We start from the raw sequence: 15,393 nt of genomic DNA, 5'->3' as shown, positions 1-15,393 counted from the left end.
TTCGATCTTCCTCTACGGTCCACCATTTTTGCGGTTCTTTGGAGCAAAACAAAGACGCCGGTAAGCTCCTCCAATCCCTCCAATCACTTTTTGCAAAAACAATTGTAGTTTTGTAGCTATTTTTGGCACTAGGTGGAACCTAGGTTTTCCAATCACGTTTGTTCTCTCTCATGATTTTGAGTTGTTTAGTAGCATATTTACTAGTAGTAGAGCATATGTGAGGATGAATGCATTGCAAGATATGTGAGGATATGTGGTCTAATTTTTTCCAATGATATGTATATGTTATTTGTATGATAATGTTGATGAATGCAAAATTGTATTGTGAGGATGGATGCATTGCCAAATTGCAACATTGTGAAAGCATATGATGAAAATTTGTGTATATGCTATAGTTTCAAGTGTGATGGTGAATGCATATGATGAGTCATTTTGTATTTTGGTAATGTATGCAGTGTTTTCCCTATGATTGCAATTTGTATTGATGATGCATTGATATATTTATGGATATGTATTTTATTTTCCTATAGTTTTATTATATTCGTATGTGTAATGATGTTGGATCACATAATAAAACTATATTATGTTATGATGGCCGATGATGAGGACAATGGGTGTGTGTATACGGGACTTGACCTTGATTTCGACAAGGATCATCATGTCCATGTTGTTGAGCATGGAGAGGTAACAAGTGAAGCCATAATCATTTTCATGTCATTGTTTTTTTACATAAAGTAATGTTCTAACATATTTGTTCAATTTTACAGACACTTACGGTCGTGCGAATGAGGGGTCACACGTGTCTAGTCAGATGGCATATGACGTGCGCTATGAGACGTTCTTCGAGCCAGACGGGGTCCTACATAGGTCGGGATGATCGGAAGATGCTAACAAAGAGACTGTGGAGCAGTATGCACAGGTGTACATGTGGCACCTCCTATCATAGGTTGTTTTTGGAGATTGCTCCGGAGATGTTGCTCCTTTCATGTATCTTGGCTTCTTGGCCGACTAGAACGAGAATTACAGCTGGGGGTCTGCTAGGCTCGCCTACTTATTGTTGGAAATATACCCTAGAGGCAATGATAAATAGTTATTATTATGTTTCCTGTTTAAGTATAATCGTTTATTATCCATGCTATAATTGTATTGAATGAAAACATAGATACATGTGTGGATACATAGACACAACAATGTCCCTAGCAAGCCTCTAGTTGGCTTGCCAGTTGATCAAGGATAGTCAAGGTTTTCTGACTATGTGTAAAGTGTTGTTGCTTGATAACTGGATCACATCATTAGGAGAATCATGTGATGGACTAGACCCAAACTATGAACGTAGCATATTGATCGTGTCGTTTTATTGCTATAGTTTTTTGCGTGTCAAGTATTTGTTCCTATGACCATGAGATCATATAACTCACTGGCACCGGAGGAGTACCTTGTGTGCATCAAAACGTCACAACATAACCGGGTGGCTATAAAGGTGTTCTATAGGTGTCCGTTGAGTTAGTATGGATCAAGACTGGGATTTGTCACTCCGTGTGACAGAGAGGTATCTCGGGGTTGTTGGGGAACGACGCATGGCAAACAAAAATTTTCCTACGCGCACGAAGACCTATCATGGTGATGTCCATCTACGAGAGGAGATTTGGATCTACGTACCCTTGTAGATCGCACAGCGGGAAGCGTTAAGAAACGCGGTTGATGTAGTGGAACGTCCTCACGTTTCTCGATCCGCCCCGCGAACCGTCCCACAAACAGTCCCGCGATCCGTCCCACGATCCGTCCTGCGATCCGTCCCACGAACCGTCTTGCGATCCATTGCACGAACCGTCTTGCGATCCATCCCATGATCCATTCCGATCTAGTGCCGAACGGACGACACCTCCGCGTTCAGCACACGTACAGCTCGACGATGATCTCGGCCTTCTTGATCCAGCAAGAGAGACGGAGAGGTAGATGAGTTCTCCGGCAGCGTGACGGCGCTCTGGAGGTTGGTGACGATCTAATCCTGTAGGGCTCCGCCCGAGCTCCGCAGAAATACGATCTAGAGGAAAAACTGCGTGGTATAGGGTCGAGCAGCACGTGGCAAAGTTGTGTCTCAAAAACCCTCAATACCTCTAGTATATATAGGAGGGAGGGAGGGGAGGAGGCAGCCTCAAACCCTCAAGGTTTGGCCGAAATTGCAGGTGGAGGAGTCCTACTCCAATCCTACTTGGAGTAGGATTCCACCTTCCCACTTGGAAACTCTTTCCACCTTGTGTTTTTTCCTTCTCAAATCTTATGGGCCTTAGTGGGAACTTATTCCAGCCCACTAGGGGCTGGTTTATCTCTTCCCATAGCCCATGAGACCACTGGGGCATGACACCCCTCCCGATGGTCCCCGGCACCCCCCGGCACTCCCAGTACACTATCGATGAGCCCGAAACTTTTTCGGTGACCAAAACAGGACTTCCTATATATCAATCTTTACCTCCGAACCATTTCGAAGCTCCTTGTGATGTCCTGGATCTCATCTCGGACTCCTATAAACTTTAAATTACCAACACCTATAACTCAACTATACCGAAACGTCACCGAACCTTAAGTGTGCAGACCCTGCGGGTTCGAGAACTATGTAGACATGACCCGAGAGACTCCTCAGTCAATATCCAATAGCGGGACCTGGATGCTCATATTGGATCCTACATATTCTCCGAAGATCTTATCGGTTGAACCTCAGTGTCAAGGATTCATATAATCCCGTATGTCATTCCCTTTGTCCTTCGGTATGTTACTTGCCCGAGATTCGATCATCCGTATCCGCATACCTATTTCAATCTCGTTTACCGGCAAGTATCTTTACTCGTTCCGTAATACAAGATCCCGTGACATACACTAAGTCACATTGCTTGCAATGCTTGTGTGTGATGTTGTATTACCGAGTGGGCCCCGAGATACCTCTCCGTCACACGGAGTGACAAATACCATTCTTGATCCATACTAACTCAACGGACACCCTCAGAGATACCTGTAGAGCACCTTTATAGTCACCCAGTTACGTTGTGACGTTTGATACAAACAAGGCATTCCTCCGGTGCCAGTGAGTTATATGATCTCATGGTCATAGGAACAAATACTTGACACGCAGAAAACTATAGCAATAAAACAATACGATCAATATGCTTCATTCATAGTTTGGGTCTTGTCCATCACATGATTCTCCTAATGATGTGATCTCGTTATCAAGTGACAACACTTGTCTATGGTTAGGAAACCTTGACCATCTTTGATCAACGAGCTAGTCAACTAGAGGCTTACTAGGGACAGTGTTTTGTCTATGTATCCACACATGTATTTGTGTTTCCAATCAATACAATTATAGCATGGATAATAAACGATTATCACGAACAAAGAAATATAATAATAACTAATTTATTATTGCCTCTAGGGCATATTTCCAATAGTCTCCCACTTGCACTAGAGTCAATAATCTAGTTCACATCACCATGTGATTTCAACGAATCCAACACCCATATAGTTCTGGGGTCTGATCACGTCTTGCTCGTGAGAGAGGTTTTACTCAATGGTTCTGAAACTTTCAGATCCGTGTGTCCTTTACAAATCTTTATGTCATCTTATATATGCTGCTACTACGTGCTATTCGGAAATACTCCAAATATCTACTCTACTATACGAATCCGTTTCACTACTCATAGTTATTCGGATTAGTGTCAAAGCTTGCATCGGCGTAACCCTTTACGACGAACTCTTTAACCACCTCCGTAATCGAGAAAAATTCCTTAGTCCATTTAGGTACTAAGGATAACTTCGATCGCTGGTCAGTGATTCAATCCTGGATCACTCTCTGTACCTCTTAACAGACTTGCTGCAAGGCACACATTAGGTGCGGTACTCAGCATGACATACTTTAGAGTCTACTGCAAGGGCATAGAATACGACCTTCGTCTATTCTCTTTATTCTGCCGTGGTCGGGTTTTGAGTCTTACTCAAATTCACACCTTACAACACAGTCAAGAATTCCTTCTTTGCCGATCTATTTTGAACTCCTTCAAAAACTTTTCAAGGCATGCATCTTGTTGAAACTTCTATTAAGTGTTTCGATCTATCTCCATATATCTTGATGCTCAACGTTCAAGTAGCTCAATCCAGGTATTCCTTTGAAAAACCCCTTTCAAACAACCTTTTATGCTTCACAGAAATTCTACATTACTTCTGATCAACAATATGTCAACCACATATACTTATCAGAAATTCTATAGTGCTCCCACTCACTTCTTTGGAAATACAAGTTTCTCATAAACCTTGTACAAACCCAAAATCTTTGATCATATCATCAAAGTGTATATTCCAACTCTGAGATGCTTTCACCAGTCCATTGAAGGACCGCTGGAGCTTGCATACTTGTTAGTATCCTTAGGATCGACAAAACATTCTGATTGTATCACATACAATCTTTCCTCAAGGAAACCGCCGAGGAAACAATGTTTTGAATTCCTATGTGCAATATTTCACAAATAATGCAGCAACTACCAACATAATTCCAACAGACTTTTAGCATCGCTATGAGTGAGAAAGTCACATCATAGTCAACTCTTTGATCTTGTCGAAAACATCTTTGCGACAAGTCGAGCTTTTCTTAATAGTGACTTATCACCATCATCGTCTGTCTTGCTTTTAAAGATCCATCTTTACTTAATAGTCTTACTACCATCAAGGAGTTCTTCCAAAGTCTACACTTTGTTGTATACATGGATTCTCTCTAAGATTTCATGGCCTCCAACCATTTGTCGGAATCCGGGCCCACCATTGCTTCTCCATAACTCGTAGGTTCATTGTTGTTCAACAACATGACCTCCAAGACAGGGTTACCGTACCACTCTTTAGTAGTACATGACCTTGTCGACCTACGAGGTCTGTAGTAACTTGATCTGATGCTCAATGATCACTATCATCAGCTTCCACTTCAATTGGTGTAGGCGCCACAGGAACAACTTCCTGCGCCCTGCTACACACTAGTTGAAGTGATGGTTCAATGACCTCATCAAGTTCTATCACCCTCCCACTCAATTCTTTCGAGAGAAACCTTTCCTCGAGAAAGGACCCATTTCTAGAAACAAACACTTTGCTTCCGGATCTGAGATAGGAGATGTACCCAACTGTTTTGGATATCCTATGAAGATGCATTTATCCGCTTTGGGTTCGAGCTTATCAGACTGAAACTTTTTCACATAAGTGTCGCAGCCCCAAACTTTCAAGAAACGACAGCTTAGATTTCTCTAAACCTCAGTCTATACTGTGTCATCTCAACGAATTACGCGGTGCCCTATTTAAAGTGAATGCGGTTGTCTCTAACGCATAACCCATAAATGATAGTGGTAATTCGATAAGAGACATCATAACATGCACCATATCAAATAGGTCGCGGCTATGACACCATCACACCATGGTGTTCTTGGTGGCATGAATTGTGAAACAACTTCCACATTGTATTAACTGTGTACCATGTTGGGGAACATCGCATGGGAAACAAAAATTTTCCTACGCGCATGAAGACCTATCATGGTGATGTCCATCTACGAGAGGGGATTTCCGATCTACGTACCCTTGTAGATCGCACAGCAGAAGCGTTAAGAAACGCGGTTGATGTAGTGGAACGTCCTCACGTCCCTCGATCCGCCCCGCGAGCCGTCCCACGAACCGTCCCGCGATCCGTCCCACGATCCGCTCCGATCTAGTGCCGAACGGACGGCACCTCCGCGTTCAGCACACGTACAACTCGACGATGATCTCGGCCTTCTTGATCCAGCAAGAGAGACGGAGAGGTAGATGAGTTCTCCGGCAGCGTGACGACGCTCCGGAGGTTGGTGGTGATCTAATCTCAGCAGGGCTCCGCCCGAGCTCCGCAGAAACGCGATTTAGAGGTAAAACCGTGGAGGTATGTGGTCTGGCTGCCGTGGCAAAAGTTGTCTCAAATCAGCCCTAAAACCCCACTATATATAGGAGGGAGGGAGGGGAGGAGGCAGCCTCAAAACCTAAAGGTTTGGCCGAAATTGGAGATGGAGGAGTCCTACTCCAATCCTACTTGGAGTAGGATTCCACCTTCCCACTTGGAAACTCTTTCCACCTTGTGTTTTTTCCTTCTCAAACCTTATGGGCCTTAGTGGGAACTTATTCCAGCCCACTAGGGGCTGGTTTATCTCTTCCCATAGCCCATGAGACCCCTTGGGGCGTGACACCCCTCGTGATGGTCCCCGGCACCCCTCCCGATACTCCCAGTACACTACCGATGAGCCCGAAACTTTTCCGGTAATGCACGAAAACCTTTCGGTAACCAAATGAGGTCATCCTATATATCAGTCTTCGTTTCCGGACCATTCCGGAAACCCTCGTGACATCCGTGATCTCATCCGGGACTCCGAACAACATTCGGTAACCAACCATATAACTCAAATACGCATAAAACAACGTCGAACCTTAAGTGTGAAGACCCTGCGGGTTCGAGAACTATGTAGACATGACCCGAGAGACTCCTCGGTCAATATCCAATAGCGGGACCTGGATGCCCATATTGGATCCTACATATTCTACGAAGATCTTATCGTTTGAACCTCAGTGCCAAGGATTCATATAATCCCGTATGTCATTTCCTTTGTCCTTCGATATGTTACTTGCCCGAGATTCGATCGTCAGTATCCGTATACCTATTTCAATCTCGTTTACCGGCAAGTCTCTTTACTCGTTTGGTAATACAAGATCCCGCAACTTACACTAAGTCACATTGCTTGCAAGGCTTGTGTGTGATGTTGTATTACCGAGTGGGCCCCGAGATACCTCTCCGTCACACGGAGTGACAAATCCCAGTCTTGATCCATACTAACTCAACGAACACCTTCGGAGATACCTGTAGAGCATCTTTATAGTCACCCAGTTACGTTGCGACGTTTGATACACACAAAGCATTCCTCCGGTGTCAGTGAGTTATATGATCTCATGGTCATAGGAACAAATACTTGACACGCAGAAAACAGTAGCAACAAAATGACACGATCAACATGCTACGTCTATTAGTTTGGGTCTAGTCCATCACATGATTCTCCTAATGATGTGATCCCGTTATCAAGTAACAACACTTTCCTATGGCCAGGAAACCTTGACCATCTTTGATCAACGAGCTAGTCAACTAGAGGCTTACTAGGGACAGTGTTTTGTCTATGTATCCACACAAGTATTGTGTTTCCAATCAATACAATTATAGCATGGATAATAAACGATTATCATGAACTAAGAAATATAATAAGAACTAATTTATTATTGCCTCTAGGGCATATTTCCAACATACCAAAACTCACAACTCAGATATTCATCTCTATGACTATATTGTAGACAGTTTATCCTCTTGTTACGAGGAACTTCACTCTGAAACAGAATTGAACTTTTTCAATATTTCAGACTTGTGATTCATTAAGTGAATATTCCTATATCTACTCAAATCGTCATTGAAGTAAGAACATAATGATATCCACTGCGTGCCTCAACACACATTGGACTGCATACATCAAAATGTATTACTTCCAACAAGTTACTATCTTGTCTCATCTCAATGAAAACAAGGCCTTGCTCATAAGGTATGATTTGCATGTCACAAGTGATTCAAAATCAAGTGAGTATAAAGATCCATTAGTATAGAGCCTCTTCACGCAATTTATACCAACACGACTCAAGCGGCAGTGCCACAAGTAAGTGGTACTATCATCATTACCTTGTATCTTTTGGCACCGATATCATGAACATGTGTAACACTACGATCGAGATTCAATAAACCATTGAAGGTGATTATTCAAGCAAATAGAGTAACCATTATTCTCTTTAAATGAATAATCGTATTGCAATAAACACGATCCAATCATGTTCATGCTTAACGCAAGCACCAAATAACAATTATTTAGGTTTAACACCAATCCCGATGGTAGAGGGAGCATGCGACGTTTGATCATATCAACCTTGGAAACACTTCCAACACGTATCGTCACCTCGCCTTTAGCTAGTCTCCGTTTATTCCGTAGCTTTCATTTCGTGTTACTAATCAATTAGCAACCGAACCGGTATCCAATACCCTCGCGCTACTAGGAGTACTAGTAAAGTACACATCAACATCATGTATATCAAATATACTTCTTTCGACTTTGCCAGCCTTCTTATCTACCAAGCATCTAGGGTAGCGCCGCGTCAGTGACCGTTCCCCTCATAACAGAAGCACTTAGTCTCGGGTTTGGGTTTAGTCTTGGGTCTCTTCATTAGTGTAGCAACTGTTTTGCCGTTTCACGAAGTATCCCTTCTAGCCCTTGCCTTTCTTGAAACTTAGTGGTTTTACTAACCATCAACTATTGATGCTCATTCTTGATTTCTACTTTCACAGTGTCAAACATCGTGAATCGCTCAAGGATCATTGTATCTATCCTTGATATGTTATAGTTCATCACGAAGCTCTAGCAGCTTAGTGGCAGTGACTTTGGAGAACCATCACTATCTCATTTGGAAGATTAACTCCCACTTGATTCAAGCGATTGTCGTACTCACACAATCTGAGCACACGCTCAACGATTGAGCTTTTCTCCTTTACTTCGTGGATAAAGAATCTTGTCGGAGGTCTTATATCTCTCAACAAGGGCACGAGCATGAAATCTCAATTTCATCTCCTTGAACATCTCTTATTTTCTGCGACGTTTTCAAAACGTCTTCGGCGCCTTGCTTCTAAGCCATTAAGTATTGCGCACTGAACTATCACGTAGTCATCAAAAACATGTATGTCAGATGTTCGCAACATCCACAGGCGATGCTCGAGGTGCAGCACACCGAGTGGTGCATTGAGGACATAAGCCTTCTGCGCAGGAATGAGGACAATCCTCAGTTTTACGGACTAAGTCCGCAAAGTTGCTACTATGAACTTTCAACTAAATTTTCTCTAGGAACATATAAAACAGCAGAGCTATAACGCAAGCTACATCGTAATTCGCAAAGACCATTAGACTATGTTCATGACAATTAGTTCAATTAATCATATTACTTAAGAACTCCCACTCAAAAAGTACATCTCTCTAGTCATTTGAGTGGTACATGATCCAAATCCACTATCTCAAGTCCGATCATCACGTGAGTCGAGAATAGTTTCAGTGGTAAGCATCTCTATGCTAATCATATCAACTATACGATTCATGCTCGACCTTTCGGTCTCATCTATTCCGAGGCCATGTCTGCACATGCTAGGCTCGTCAAGTTTAACCTGAGTGTTCCGTGTGTGCAACTGTTTTGCACCCGTTGTATGTGAACGCTGAGTCTATCACACCCGATCATCACGTGGTGTCTCGAAACGACGAACTGTCGCAACGGTGCACAGTCGGGGAGAACACAATTTGAGCTTGAAATTTTAGTGAGAGATCACCTCATAATGCTACCGTCGTTCTAAGCATAATAAGGTGCATAAAGGATTAACATCACATGCAATTCATAAGTGACATGATATGGCCATCATCATGTGCTTCTTGATCTCCATCACCAAAGCACCGACACGATCTTCTTGTCACCGGCGCCACACCATGATCTCCATCAACGTGTCACCATCGGGGTTGTCGTGCTACTCATGCTATTACTACTAAAGCTACGTCCTAGAAATATAGTAAACGCATCTGCAAGAACAAACGTTAGTTTAAAGACAACCCTATGGCTCCTGCCGGTTGCCTTACCATCGACATGCAAGTCGATATTAACTATTACAATATGATCATCTCATACATCCAATATATCACATCATGTCGTTGGCCATATCACATCACAAGCATACCGTGCAAAAATAAGTTAGACGTCCTCTAATTGTGGTTGCATGTTTTACGTGGTTGCCATGGGTATCTAGTAGGATCGCATCTTAGTTACGCAAACACCACAACGAAGATGTATGAATTGCTATTTAACCTCTCTCCAAGGACCTCCTCGGTCAAATCCGTTTCAACTAAAGTTGGAGAAACCGACACTCGTGAGTCATCTTTGAGCAACGGGGTTTCTCCTAGCGATGAAACCAGTCTCCCATAAGCGTACGAGTAATGTCGGTCCGGGCCGCTTCGATCCAAAAATACCGCGGAATCAAGAAAAGACTAAGGAGGGCAGAAAATCGCGCATCACCGCCCACAAAAACTTTTGTGTTCTACTCGAGATAACATCTACGCATGAACCTAGCTCATGATGCCACTGTTGGGGAACGACGCATGGGAAACAAAAATTTTCCTACGCGCACGAAGACCTATCATGGTGATGTCCATCTACGAGAGGAGATATGGATCTACGTACCCTTGTAGATCGCACAGCAGGAAGCGTTAAGAAACGCGGTTGATGTAGTGGAACGTCCTCACGTCTCTCGATCCGCCCCGCGAACCGTCCCACAAACCGTCCCGCGATACGTCCCACGATCGGTCCCACGATCCATCTCACGAACCGTCTCGTGATCCGTTGTACGAACTGTCTCGCGATCCGTTGCACGAACCGTCCTGCGATCCATTGCACAAACCGTCTTGCGATCCATTGCACGAACCGTCTTGCGATCCATCTCACGATCCGTTCCGATCTTGTGCCAAACGACGGCACCTCCGCGTTCAGCACACGTACAACTCGACGATGATCTCGGCCTTCTTGATCCAGCAAGAGAGACAGAGAGGTAGAAGAGTTCTCCGGCAGCGTGACGGCGCTCTGGAGCTTGGTGATGATCAAATCCTGCAGGACTCCGCCCGAGCTCCGCAGAAATAAGATCTAGAGGAAAAACTGCGTGGTATAGGGTCGAGCAGCACGTGGCAAAGTTGTGTCTCAAAAACCCTCAATACCTCTAGTATATATAGGAGGAGGGAGGGGAGGAGGCACCCTCAAACCCTCAAGGTTTGGTCGAAATTGGAGGTGGAGGAGTCCTACTCCAATCCTACTTGGAGTAGGATTCCACCTTCCCACTTGGAAACTCTTTCCACCTTGTGTTTTTTCTTTCTCAAACCTTATGGGCTTTAGTGGGAACTTATTCCAGCCCACTAGAGGCTGGTTTATCTCTTCCCATAGCCCATGAGACCCCTTGGGGCGTGACACCCCTCCCGATGGTCCCCGACACCCCTCCCGGCACTCCCGGTACACTATCGATGAGCCCGAAACTTTTCCGGTAACCAAAACAGGACTTCCTATATATCAATCTTTACCTCCAGACCATTCCGGAGCTCCTCGTGACGTCCTGGATCTCATCTGGTACTCCGAACAACTTTCAATTACCAACACCTATAACTCAACTATACCGAAACGTCACCGAACCTTAAGTGTGCAGACCATGCGGGTTCGAGAACTATGTAGACATTTGATACACACAAGGCATTCCTCCGGTGCCAGTGAGTTATATTATCTCATGGTCATAGGAACAAATACTTGACACACAGAAAACTATATCAATAAAACGACACGATAAATATGCTACGTTCATAGTTTGGGTCTTGTCCATCACATGATTCTCCTAATGGTCCCGTAATCAAGTGACAACACTTGTCTATGGTTAGGAAACCTTGACCATCTTTGATCTACGAGCTAGTCAACTAGAGGCTTACTAGGGACAGTGTTTTGTCTATGTATCCACACATGTATTTGTGTTTCCAATCAATACAATTATAGCATGGATAATAAATGATTATCACGAACAAAGAAATATAATAATAACTAATTTATTATTGCCTCTAAGGCATATTTCCAACAGGGGCACACTCGGTAATAGAACATCACACACAAGGCTTGCAAGCAATGTGACTAAATGTAAGTCACGGGATCTTGTAATACGGAACGAGTAAAGAGACTTGCCGGTAACGAGATTGAAATAGGTATGCGGATACCGACGATCGAATCTCGGGCAAGGAACATACCAAAGGACAAAGGAAATGACATACGGGATTATATGAATCCTTGACACCGAGGTTCAACCGATAAGATCTTCGGAGAATATGTAGGATCCAATATGGGCATCCAGGTCGCGCTATTGGATATTGACCAAGGAATACCTAGGGGCATGTCTACATAGTTCTCGAACCCGCAGGGTCTGCACACTTATGGTTCAGCGATGTTTTAGTATAGTTGAGTTATATGTGTGGTTACCAAATTTTGTTTGGAGTCTCGGATGAGATCACGGACGTCACGCGGGTTTCCGGAATGGTCCGAAGACGAATATTGATACATAGGATGACTTCATTTGGTTACCGGAAAGTTTTCGGGCATTACCGGGAATGTACCGGGAGTGACGAATGGGTTCCGGAAGTTCACCGGGAGGGGGTAACCCTCCCAGGGGAAGCCCAAAGGACCTATGGGTGGCGCACCAGCCCTTAGTGGGCTGGTGGGACAGCTCAAGAGGCCCTATGTGCCAATAAGAGAAAAACCAAAGAAAAAAAAGGAAAGGTGGGGAGGGAGAGTAGGACTCCTCCTCCTCCCTAGCCGGCGCACCCTTGAGGGCTTGGCCCTCAAGGCAAGCCTCCTCCCCCTCCCTCCTATATATAGTGGTCATTTAGGGATGATTTGAGACAACTTTTGCCACGTGCAACTCAGATCTAGACACCATAGTTTTACCTCTAGATCGTATTTCTGCGGAGCTCAGGAGGAGCCCTGCAGGAGTAGATCCTTCACCACCACCGGAGCGCCGTCACGCTGCCGTAGAACTCATCTACTTCTCCGTCTTGCTTGCTGGATCAAGAAGGCTGAGATCATCGTCGAGCTGTACGTGTGCTGAACACGGAGGTGCCGTCCGTTAGGCACTAGATCAGAGCGGATCTTGGGACGGATCACGGGACGGTTCGCGGGGCGGATCGAGGGTTTTTCACAAGTTCAAGGAGTTGACTACGATGAGACTTTCTCACTGGTAGCGATGCTTAAGTCCGTCCGAATCATGTTGCCTTTTACGACTATGAAATCTGGCAGATGGATGTCAAAACGGCATTCCTTAACGGTTTTCTTAAGGAAGAGTTGTATATGATGCAACCCGAAGGTTTTGTCGATCCAAAGAATTCTAACAAAGTATGCAAGCTCCAGCGATCCATTTATGGACTGGTGCAAGCATCTCGGAGTTGGAATAAGTGCTTTGATGAGGTGATCAAAGCATTTGGGTTTATACAAGTGGTTGGAAAACCTTGTATTTACAAGAAAGTGAGTGGGAGCTCTGTGGCGTTTCTAATATTATATGTGGATGACATATTTCTGATTGGAAACAACGTGGAGCTTTTGGAGAGCATAAAGGATTACTTGAATACAAGTTTCTCTATGAAGGACCTAGGAGAAGCTGCTTACATTCTAGGCATTAAGACCTATAGGGATAGATCGAGACGCCTGATAGGACTTTCACAAAGCACATACCTTGATAAAGTTTTGAAGAAGTTCAAAATGGATCAGTCCAAGAAAGGGTTCTTGCCAGTATTATAAGGTATAAAATTGAGTAAGAATCAGTGCCCAGCAACTGCAGAAGATAGAGAACAAATGAGTTCCGTCCCCTACGCTTCAGCCGTAGGTTCTATCATATATGCAATGCTGTGCACTAGACTAGACGTCAGCTTGGCCATAAGTATGGCAGGCAGGTTTCAGAGTAATCCAGGAGTGGATTACTGGACGGCGGTCAAGAATATTCTGAAGTACCTGAAAAGGACTAAGGAAATGTTTCTCATGTATGGAGGTGACAAAGAGCTCGTCGTAAAAGGTTACGTCGACGCAAGTTTTGACACCGATCCGGATGACTCTAAGTCACAAACCAGATACATATTTATTCTTAATGGGGGTGCGGTAAGCTGGTGCAGTTCCAAGCACAGCGTCGTAGCAGATTCTACATGTGAAGCGGAGTACATGGCTGCCTCAGAGGCCGCAAAGTAGGGTGTCTGGATGAAGCAGTTCATGACAGATCTTGAAGTTGTGCCGAGCGCACTAGATCCATTGACTCTGTTATGTGACAACACTGGTGCCATTGCCTTAGCAAAGGAACCAAGGTTTCACAAGAAGACCAGACACATCAAACGACGCTTCAACCTCATCCGCGACTACGTCGAAGGAGAGGACGTGAATATTTGCAAAGTGCACACGGATCTGAATGTAGCAGACCCGCAGACTAAACCTCTTCCATGGGCAAATCATGATCAACACCAAAACTGTATGGGTGTTCGATTTATTACAATGTAAATCACATGGCGATGTGAGTACTAGATTATTGACTCTAGTGCAAGTGGGAGACTGTTGGAAATATGCCCTAGAGGCAATGATAAATAGTTATTATTGTATTTCCTGTTTAAATATAATCGTTTATTATCCATGCTATAATTGTATGGAATGAAAACATAGATACATGTGTGGATACATAGACACAACAATGTCCCTAGAAAGCCTTTAGTTGGCTAGCCAGTTGATCAAGGATAGTCAAGGTTTTCTGACTATGTGCAAAGTGTTGTTGCTTGATAACTGGATCACATGATTAGGAGAATCATGTGATGGACTAGACCCAAACTATGAACGTAGCATATTGGTCGTGTCGTTTTATTGCTATAGTTTTCTGCGTGTCAAGTATTTGTTCCTATGACCATGAGATCATATAACTCACTGGCACCGGAGGAGTACCTTGTGTGCATCAAAATGTCACAACATAACTGGGTGGCTATAAAGGTATACTATAGGTGTCCGTTGAGTTAGTATGGATCAAGACTGGGATTTGTCACTCCGTGTCACGGAGAGGTAGCTCGGGGCACACTCGGTAATACAACATCACACACAAGCCTTGCAAGCAATGTGACTAAGTGTAAGTCACGGGATCTTGTATTATGGAACGAGTAAAGAGACTTGCGGGTAACGAGATTGAAATAGGTATGCGGATACCGATGATCGAATCTCGGGCAAGTAACATACCAAAGGACAAAGGGAATGACATACGGGATTATATGAATCCTTGACACTGAGGTTCAACCGATAAGATCTTCGGAGAATATGTAGGATCCAATATGGGCATCCAGGTCCCGCTATTGGATATTGACCAAGGAGTACCTCGGGGCATGTCTACATAGTTCTCGAACCCGCAGGGTCTGCACATTTAAGGTTCAACGATGTTTTAGTATAGTTGAGTTATATGTGTGGTTACTGAATGTTGTACGGAGTCCCGGATGAGATCAAGGACGTCATGAGGGTTTCCGGAATGGTCCGAAGACGAAGATTGATACATAGGATGACTTCATTTGGTTACCGGAAAGTTTTTGGGCATTACCAGGATTGTACCGGGGGTGACGAATGGGTTCCGGAAGTTCACCGGGAGGGGGGTAACCCTCCCGGGGGAAGCCCAAAGGACTTATGGGTGGCGCACCAGCCCTTAATGGGCTG

The sequence above is a fragment of the Hordeum vulgare genome, chromosome 2H (assembly GCF_904849725.1).
Source record: "Hordeum vulgare subsp. vulgare chromosome 2H, MorexV3_pseudomolecules_assembly, whole genome shotgun sequence".
Classification (NCBI taxonomy): Eukaryota; Viridiplantae; Streptophyta; class Magnoliopsida; order Poales; family Poaceae; genus Hordeum; species Hordeum vulgare.
This window is presented reverse-complemented; position numbering follows the sequence as displayed.